This window comes from Mastomys coucha, unplaced genomic scaffold (assembly GCF_008632895.1).
Source record: "Mastomys coucha isolate ucsf_1 unplaced genomic scaffold, UCSF_Mcou_1 pScaffold21, whole genome shotgun sequence".
In the NCBI taxonomy this organism is placed as follows: domain Eukaryota; kingdom Metazoa; phylum Chordata; class Mammalia; order Rodentia; family Muridae; genus Mastomys; species Mastomys coucha.
In genome coordinates, this window is record NW_022196904.1 from 12,164,427 (window position 1) to 12,174,013 (window position 9,587).

The 9,587-nt window shown below is 36.3% G+C and overlaps 1 non-coding gene and 1 pseudogene across 1 annotated transcript; both read right to left on the bottom strand.

Moving 5' to 3' along the window:
- Positions 1–5,339, bottom strand: part of LOC116100280 — a 90,672-nt pseudogene extending 85,333 nt beyond the window's left edge.
- Positions 5,340–9,273: 3,934 nt separating this feature from the next.
- Positions 9,274–9,377, bottom strand: LOC116104244. The gene has a single exon (XR_004123766.1). It is a non-coding gene; the product is annotated as a U6 spliceosomal RNA (small nuclear RNA).
- Positions 9,378–9,587: the final 210 nt, after the last annotated feature.

Below are 9,587 nucleotides of genomic sequence, written 5' to 3' on the forward strand. Positions count from 1 at the left end.
TAGCTATATTTAGGCTGGCTTGCCCTTCCTTCAGTCTCTGCTCCATAGTTAGTCTCTGCAACTCCTCCTGTGGGTATTTGGTTCCCCCTTTTAAGAAGAAACGAAATGTTACCTTTTGTTCTTCCTTCTTCTTGAGTTCCTTGTGGAATGTGGGTTGTTCTTCCTGTATTCCATACTTTTGCGCTAATAACCATTAATCAGAGAGTGCATACTGTGTTTGTTCTTTTGTGATTGGGTTACCTCATTCAGGATGATATTCTCCAGATCCATCCATTTCCCTAAGAATTTCATCAATTTATTGTTTTTAATAGCTGAGTAGTACTCCATTGTGTAGATGTACCACAATTTCTGTATCCACTCCTCTGTTGAGGGACATCTGGGTTGTTTCCAGGTTCTGGCTATTATAAATAAGGCTGCTATGAACATGGTGGAGCATGTGTCCTTGTTACATGTTGCAAAAATATATACATAAGTGGAAAAAATCAATAATCAGAATCTCCTTTTATAATTTTATTTGATTTACTAAAATTAGTTAGCAATATGATTAAGGTGATGAATAATGTAAAAAATAAAAGACTGAATCAATGAATCAACAGTTGTAAAGATCAGTATCGCAGTATCTTAAAGTGTGACAGAATCATCACTGTAAAAGAAAATCTCATATGAAAAGTGACACATACTAGGCTAAACCTATCTGCAAAAATGACAAACTGTTTAGTTCCTTTACCTGTAACTACCAAATATGACTCTCAATAAAATCATTAGAGCTTAATGTCAGTGTGTCTTTGCATAATAGTGAATACCAGCACCTGGAGGAAATTATGAACTGCTAAGAATAGAAGAAATAGACTTCTCTTGGGAAAAGTATAGTAACTGGTTATTCAGTAACAGATCACTAGTCCTGAACATATACATACCTGTAGCATTGTAGAGACTGAGCAAGTCATACTTAATTATTTAGGAATATATTTACTGATATAGATATATAGATATATACAGATGTAACAACAATTAATGAAAAAAGAAAAAATAAATTTGAAAATCTGATAGGTGGATTATATGGTTGGACTTGGAGGGAGTAAGAGGGAAAGAAAAATGATGTATGTCAGTATAATTTCAAGAAATAAAAATAAAAACTAACAAATAATCACTTCTAATAAAAGGAAATATATATTTTGTAGTAATGCTCTTTGTGACATTATTCTAGAACTAGTTTCTTTAGGTCACAATTTCTCCAGCCTAGATCTTATACAATTCAAGTAAAATGCATGCTTGTAGTTAAATGGTCACAACTTTATTGTGATGTTTTCAAGTACGATTATGTTTCCAATTTTTTATTTGTAGTTTAAACAAAAAAAAAATAAAACTATTTTTATATTCCACTGTGGAATGACATCAAAAAAACCATCTTACTAACAAGGAAAGATGACAGGTCAAATCCTGGATATCTGATCACTTCTGGTGGTCATCTATCAGTGGCATTGAAGATTCCTGTGGGTAGTAGTCTTAAAATATAGCTAGATACATCAAGACACACTGAATTCAAATGAGCCATGACTGTTGAACAATCTCCATAATTAGAGCATTGATACCTGGTCAGGGTGCATCCCCTATGAAACAGTGTGCCTTGGAAGATTCACCCGCATATCATGGGGTATATGTAAAATCATGATTGGCTAATAAATTTTCATGACAATACAGTAATACCCACAGTACACTAAAGATTAAGCTCTACTTGATCTGTGTATGTAGTTTCTGAAGGTTCTAATGTGATATTTCACTATCTCTCTATTAAGTTGCCTAAGATCACTGTGTGATAGTACATGTTTTATTATTCTTATGCACTCTGAGCAGAGGACAAATCAGTAGCAACTAGTGCATGAAAACCCCAGTCTTTCTCCCCTAACCTGTACAGAGTGAATTTAAGTAAGAGCTCTAGGGCCAGACAGGTTTAGACTAAATTCAAAGAGCATTGGATCAAATATTCCTTAGCCACTGAACACTGACCTTGCTCTTAGAACTGAAGAGAGATTTGTGGAAAAGATAGATGGGAAGGTGAGACCTCATAAGTCGTGGTCCTTCTTTATTGCTTAATATGGAATTTCCTCTTGTGGTCTCTATCCAGGGTGCACGTTCCCAAATGGGCACAGATTGGATCCACTTGGTATCTCCCTTGGTTTGAATCAAGCAGACAATCTCAATCAACCAATTTGTTCCTGAATAAGAAGGAAAAGTGACTGTCAGTTATTTCAACAGTATATGTGAAAAAGTCTCAAGTAGAATACATGCCCATATAATTTAGAGTACTGCTGTTTACAAGCACACAGACCAGTTGTATTCACTATATCAACATGATATATTCTTATACACATATGTAAAATGAATATTTATCCATGATATTTCTTTTGTTGTTGTTGTTGTTGTTTTTCAAGACAGGGTTTCTCTGAGTAGCCTTGGCTGTCCTGGAACTCACTCTGTAGAACAGGCTGGCCTCAAACTCAGAAACCCGCCTGCCTTTGCCTCCCAAGTGCTGGGATTAAAAGCATGTGCCACCACCGCCCAGCAACATTTCTTATTTTTTCTTTCTTTTTTTTGTACTCCAGCAATTCATTTAGCTATTTTATTTAGATTCACACTGTGAATAAGCATACGATGATACCTTATGATTTCCAGACAATGTTAATGTTAGTTGGCTTCAAGGAACATTTCTGAAATAGTAAAATGTACAGGGATGATGTCATCTAATAATCAGGAGGAATAAGCAGAGCAGATGACAATATCTGAGTAAGAAGAGGTGCTCTGAAGGCAACACCAGTAGCAATCTGTTCCATTTTAATAGATTACTGTTTCTCAGCTTTAATTTTATCATCTTTATATTTATATTGTTATAATGTAACAATACAAATTATGTTTCATTATAATAATGTAAGCATACCCTCCTTCCTTCTGCATTCTCCATGCTTCTTAAAAATAACCCAGGTACATAACCTATCTGTTTTCTATCTGTCTGTCTGTCTGTCTGTCTGTCTGTCTGTCTATCAATCTTTCTACCTACCTATCTATTCATATATCTACTTTTTCCTGTCTATTTATATATATGTAGATGTAGATATGATATGGATATAGATATATAGGTATATAGATATTCTAATTATCTAATACTCTAATAATAGATTAACTAACCAGTAGTATTTATGATCCGTTCTATTTAGAAATGTGTATTGGCCCTTTCATAGAGTTATTTCATCTATTTTTTTTTCCTGGAACATTGTAAAAAATAGGTATCAGTGTCCTCAAAGTTAGAAAAATTGAGTTTCAAGAAAGTGAATAGCCAAAGGCATGCCACAATCAGCATATTAATAAAATTAGATGCTCATTATAAGCTTAGTTTCAAGTAAGATTATACTATGTATCCATTTTTTCATTTAGAGTTTCCACTGTTGCAATAAAAGGCCATGACCAAAAGCAATTTGGGGAGAAAGTGGTTTATATTCCTTACGTGTCTATTTAACAATTTATCATTAAGGAAAGTCAGGGAAGACCCTGGAAGCAGAACTGAAAGCGGAGGCCATGAGGAGCATTGCATACTGGCTTGTTCTTCATGGCTTGGTAAGCATGACTTCTTATAGAACACAGGACCATCCCATCATGATGGGTGCTATTTCCCATCATGAGGAGAGCCTTCTCATATCAAACATAAATCAAGAAAGTACAGCACAGGTTTCCCTCAGGCTAATCTGTTGGTGGCATTTTCTTTTTCTTTTTCTCTTTTTTGTTTTTTAACTTTTATTGCATATGATGAGAGACGTTACATGATTTCAATTTATCTGAATTTGTTAACATTTAAAAACATAATTTAAGTAAATAGAATTAAATCACATTCTTGTTTCCCTTTTGTACCCCAACTACTTCAAGAGACTCCCCTTCAATACCTACAATATCTTTTCTGTCATATTCCTTAAAATTTATAAAATATTATAACAATAATAATAAGTATTATAAAAGTTGTTTGATATAACACAACAATCAATTTAACAGTCTTATGTAGATGCTCATCTACAGCAATAGTGAAAATACATTTTTCTCAATATAAATTTTAAATAACTCCAAACATATTAACTGTATATTTCAAAATAATATATCATTACTAGTATTTTTTAAATGAACAAATGTATATAAAGTCTTTTTGTTTGTTTTGTAATTAGTAGAATTAAAAATCTTGGCTCTGACTGTGGTACAAGCCCAAAATAAGAACAATTTTTAGACATTGGATTTCATTGTTATAAGGCTGTACTTCAATGACCCTCACATTACCGAAGGCATTTGCTTAGTCTAGGTTTCTTCTTTAAAAATGATTGGCATAAAATTAGTCAGTACATGTGACCCCTTATTATCCTGATATATAGACACATCACTTTTCAGTTAGAACCTGTCCTTTTTCATTTGTTCCCAGTTTAACATGTGAATATTAGTATCAAAATATAAAACCCATAAATTAAAAAGTCCTACAGTCTTTTAAAAGTTTAGTCTCTTTAAAACATTTTTAAAGACTAGTCTCTTTAAAATTTTTCAATACTCAAAGCATCTTTAAAATACCCGGGCTATTGGTACAACCAAAATCTCTCTAAAATTCCATAATCTCTTAACTATGGGCTTCTGTAAAATCAAAAGATGTTACATACTTTCTTATTCCAAGTGGGAATTATCAAGGCACAGCCACAACATTTCTAATGAGTCTTTTTAGTCCTTTTCCTGCATTCCATTACTCTTATTTTCCCATGTGATTTCAATGTTATACTTATCGAATATTTTCTCTTTCTACCACTCAGCAAACACTCCTCTCACAAACATTCATAATATTTGGTTTCTTGACTTTTCAGACCTTTTACAATATCTGACACTGTCCTCTCCTCCCATATTCTCACATCCATGACTTTATCTCTTGATACTTCTCCTGTTTATTCTCTTAAATTTCCATCTTTCAATCTCTACTCTCAAAAAAGACAGACCAATGACAGAGTCTACTTTAAGATCTACTGTCATTGCTCTGGTGCCTTAGCTTATCACCTCTGACTATGTAGGTCAGGTTAGAAATCTTCCTCTGAATTGAAATGTCCTTATGCACAGACCTCCATTTCAAAAGCACTCAAATGATTCAGGATCAAAACCTTCCTTGTAGAATTCAATATCATTCTCACTGAGGAAACTTACCTGACTTAGGATAAGAAAGTATAATTGTCTTCTCTAATAACAAAACTATGACGAATCTTGCCAAGGATTTCTCTTTTATACCCTATGGCAGGAAAAGGCATTCCTTCAAACCAAAAGTAGTCTGACATGGTAAAGAACTCTTTGTGGGTTCTACTCCAGGCCTGGCCACCTCTGCAGCTTGTAGCAAATGATGAGAGGTAAAATTTATAGTGCAGGCAAAAAATGATTAACGTCTCATAGTTTATTGTGAAACTAACTACTGGTAAGAAGAACTTGATATCATAAATTAGAGCCAAAGGTTGTATTAAGCATTATGAACTCATTGACAGATCATGCTACACCATTTATGAGGCTGAATCCATGACACAAACCAAAAACTCAATTGCAAGTAGTATGGCATAAAGTGGAGTTTACTTTAAAGTAATTTTAAATATAATTTAACTTTTGAAATAGTTTCAAATGTGCAGTAAAATTACAAAGATTATGTAAAAAAATTTTAACATATGCAGTCCCTTTTACATAAAATTATTATTATCATTATTATATTAATTGTTTACAATTCAGCTATTGTCCTCCTTCTTGGGCCCCAGTTCTACAGTTCCTCATATCATTCCTCTTCCTTCCTGCCTCTGATAGGATATTCTACCTCCCCTTCCCTGGGGCCTCAGGTCTTTACAGGGTTAGGCACATCTTTTCCCACTGAAACCAGACCAGGCAGACCTCTGTTATACGTGTGCCAGGGGCATTGAACTACCTTTTTATGCTGCCTGGTTGGTAGCTCAGTGTTTGGCAGCCTCCAGGGATCTAGGTTAGTTGAGACTGCTCGTCTTCTTATGGGGGACCCTCTGCTTCTGCTTTTTCTTCGCATTTCCTAGTTCAGCGATAGGGGTCCCTGACATCAGTCCAATGGTTAGATATAAGTATCTGTGTCTGTCTCAGTCAGCTTTTTCAGTGGGCCTCTCAGAGAAAAGCCACACTAGGCTCGTGTCCTGTTTTGTCAGAGCTTGATAGTAGACTTCCCTGTGTCCATTTGTCCTCTCTGGACATATCTGTGTGTAGTTGAAGCATAGGCATTTTCTTTGCCCTGTGGCTACTTTGCCACAGTTGAACCAATTCCATATGGAGGTTATTGATGATCATAATCATCTTTTTAACAGAATGTGATTACTGTCAGAAGCAGACCTGTCTCATAGTCAAATGATCTTTTAGTAATAAAAGAATTTTAAATGCCATATTCTGTAGATCTCTGAGGTTTTTGAATACCAACTGTCTAAAGTATATCTGAATTGCCAAACATTGTTTATTCTTTGATACTTACTACCTGAGTAACCCCGAAAACATTTTATTGTAATTAACTAAACTAGTATCTAATCTGACCATGTATTCAACTATTGCCAGTTCTCTGGCCAGGCAGACACAGGTGTCAATCCAGCACATGTGGATTGGGCATCTGTAGCACAGTCCTCGGAGAGCATGTGGGGGACAGCTGAGGGGAGTCACAGGTTCACACTCCTTTGGAGTCACAGGTGACACTGGACACTGCAAAGGAGCTGAGAATGAACTGGTGGAACTGGAGCACCTCAGTCCACTCTGGGTCTGAAAGGAAAGAGGGGACAGTGAAAGGAAATGGCTGCTTGGTTGTTCAGGCAAGTGAGGCATGAGCAGGAGTTCTTGATCTGGTCTCATGGTTACATATGCTGGGGCTGGGTCATCATGACACATCTAGTTAAAAGGAGGCAATGCATGGTCCTAAGATGTTTTATGGTAGGAGGAAGAGAGAGGAAATAGGAAAGTAGAGGCTGGCCATGGATATTTGAAAAGAGAGAGAAAGTGAAGGAAGAGAGGAGAGAAGAGATGAGAAAGGAAGATGGTGAGGGAGAAGAGGAGAAGAGAGGGTGGGGCAAACATCCCCTTATATGGTGGTCTGGGTTACCTGTTTGTTCTCAGGTAACTGTGGGGAAGGCAAACCTGGCTATGGTCAGATAACTGTGGGGGTAGAATCCAGCCAGAATGTTGGGAGCTGTGACACTGTCAATGTGATAGCACCCACCTCTCCTGTGGGAGACTGTCAGGGCTTGTGACTGCCACAGGAGCCAGGGTCCCAGGAGGTGTATTTAAATACTTTCCATCCAATGGAGGTGCCACCTACCAGGTCTCCAGGGTTCCAGACCTCTTGCTCTACTAGGACCAGGTTACAGCACAGTCTACAGCCCCACAGATTTGTATTTCTTAAAGATCCCTAATAGTTCACAACTTGTGCTTTATATCATCTCTCTCAGTTTGTCATAGGTTTCTTCTGTAGTAAGAACTAGAATTTTATATTGCATCTTTAAGACTAAGTGCAAACCTCAAATGAACAATAAAAACATAAATACATTATGTGTATCAAAAATGACCTTATTTTGGTTTCAATATACAAAATTCTGATCTGATGTAAGATTATGGCTATAAAATGTTTAATTTTGCTTTAAGATTAGATTCCAACCCTCTTAATATAATGCCCTACGATAATTCTTTATCCTCTTTTTTCAATTTTAATTAGTTTATTTATTTACATTCCCATTGTTGACTCCACTTTCGGCCCACCTCCCACAGTTCCTCATCTCATTCCTCCTCCTCCCCTTGCCCACGAGAGGGTGCTCCATCCCCAGTAGAACTCCCCCGTCACAAAAGTCTCAAATCTCTTAAGGATGAGGTGTTCATTTCTTTTTAAAAAGTAATTGATGTTTTTGAAAAACTCACAGTGCCTTAGCTGCATTAGATGTAGATGACTCTCACTTTCGTTCACTCCTTCCAACTCCTACCTTTCCTTTTCATGTTTCCTATCGCTTAATATTCATTGATAGTCCTTTATGAACACACACATATACTACATATAAATATTAGATAAATATTATATATTATATATAAAGCCTATTATGTCCATTAATTCTGTTTTTTTATGAATACATACTGAGTTGAACACTTGGAATAGGACAGTCAATATGGGATTATACTTCCTTTGGCAACTGATTATTCCTCTTTCAGTATCCACTGACATGCTCTGTTTTCTTCATTGAGTAGTAAGACCAAGTATAATTTCCCCTTATCTCATTTGTGGCCCAACCAGTACCATTATGCTGGATTGTTTGAGTAACTATACCATTGAAGTTTCACTGGTATATTTTTCCTACCATGATTCAGGTATGTAATCTATCAACAGGGATTCTGGGATTCTAAGGACCTTCTGCTTCCACTTCTGTGATTTTTTTTCTGAGCCTTATGTTGACCATATTAATTTCAGATGTATATGTTGGGGTTGAGTGTCTTCTAGTTAATTATTCTACGCATTTTCTTTTCTAGAACTTTGAGAAAGTCTTCATATATTGCAAAAATAATCTTTGATGAAGTTTTGAGAATTATATTTACTTGTGCACATAAACAATGTATTTTGAAAACAGCTACAAATTATGCTAGTTTAGGATACTGTCAGTTATGCATTCTCCTCTTTAAGTCCTCTTCCATACAAATTGTACAGTACCAAGCATGGCATCCTTCTTGTTGAGAGGGTCTTATGTCCAATTAGAGAGCATTTGATTCCTTGAAGATAAAAGCCCCCCTATTGCACCATTGTGGATGTATTTCAAGTACCTGCACAGGCACTTCTAAGAACATAACATAATGGTGAGAACGCCCTTGGGGACCAGGGAGAGAGAGGAAAATTCATTTTCTATTAGGAAGCCATGAAGCTGATGAGGTGGGCTATTTAATTACTCACAGAGAATTTTGAAATATGGGGAAGAAATGAGGATGACCACCTGTGTAGCTGGTCATCAGACAAACCACTCTTTACAAAGGTTTCATTATGTACAAACTTAATTGTGCCATGGTTGTAATCTTATTTGTTTGTTTGTTTGTTTGTTTTTGTATTTTCAAGACAGGGTTTCTCTGTGTAGTCCTGGCTGGCCTGGAACTCACTCTGTAGACCAGGCTGGCCTCGAACTCAGAAATCCACCTGCCTCTGCCTCCCAAGTGCTGGGACTAAAGGCGTGCGCCAACACCGCCCAGCGATCTTATTTGTTTTTAAATATGGAATGCTTTACTGAATTTATTTGACATAGTTGCTCAGGGGCCATGCTATTTTTCTTGGATTTGTTCCAATTTTAATATATGCGATTCTGAATCAAGCTACCACTCCTGCCTCCTCATCTCTTTCTTTCTCTCTCTGCATGTCTTAATCTGTATCCCTATCTCTGTCTCTCTCTTTCTGTCTCTGTCTCTGTCTCTGTCTCTGTCTCTCTATCTCTCTCTCTCTCTCTGTGTGTGTGTGTGTGTGTGTGTGTGTAAGACAGAATATATCTATGTAGCCCTGGCTGTATTCCAACTTGTTACATTGA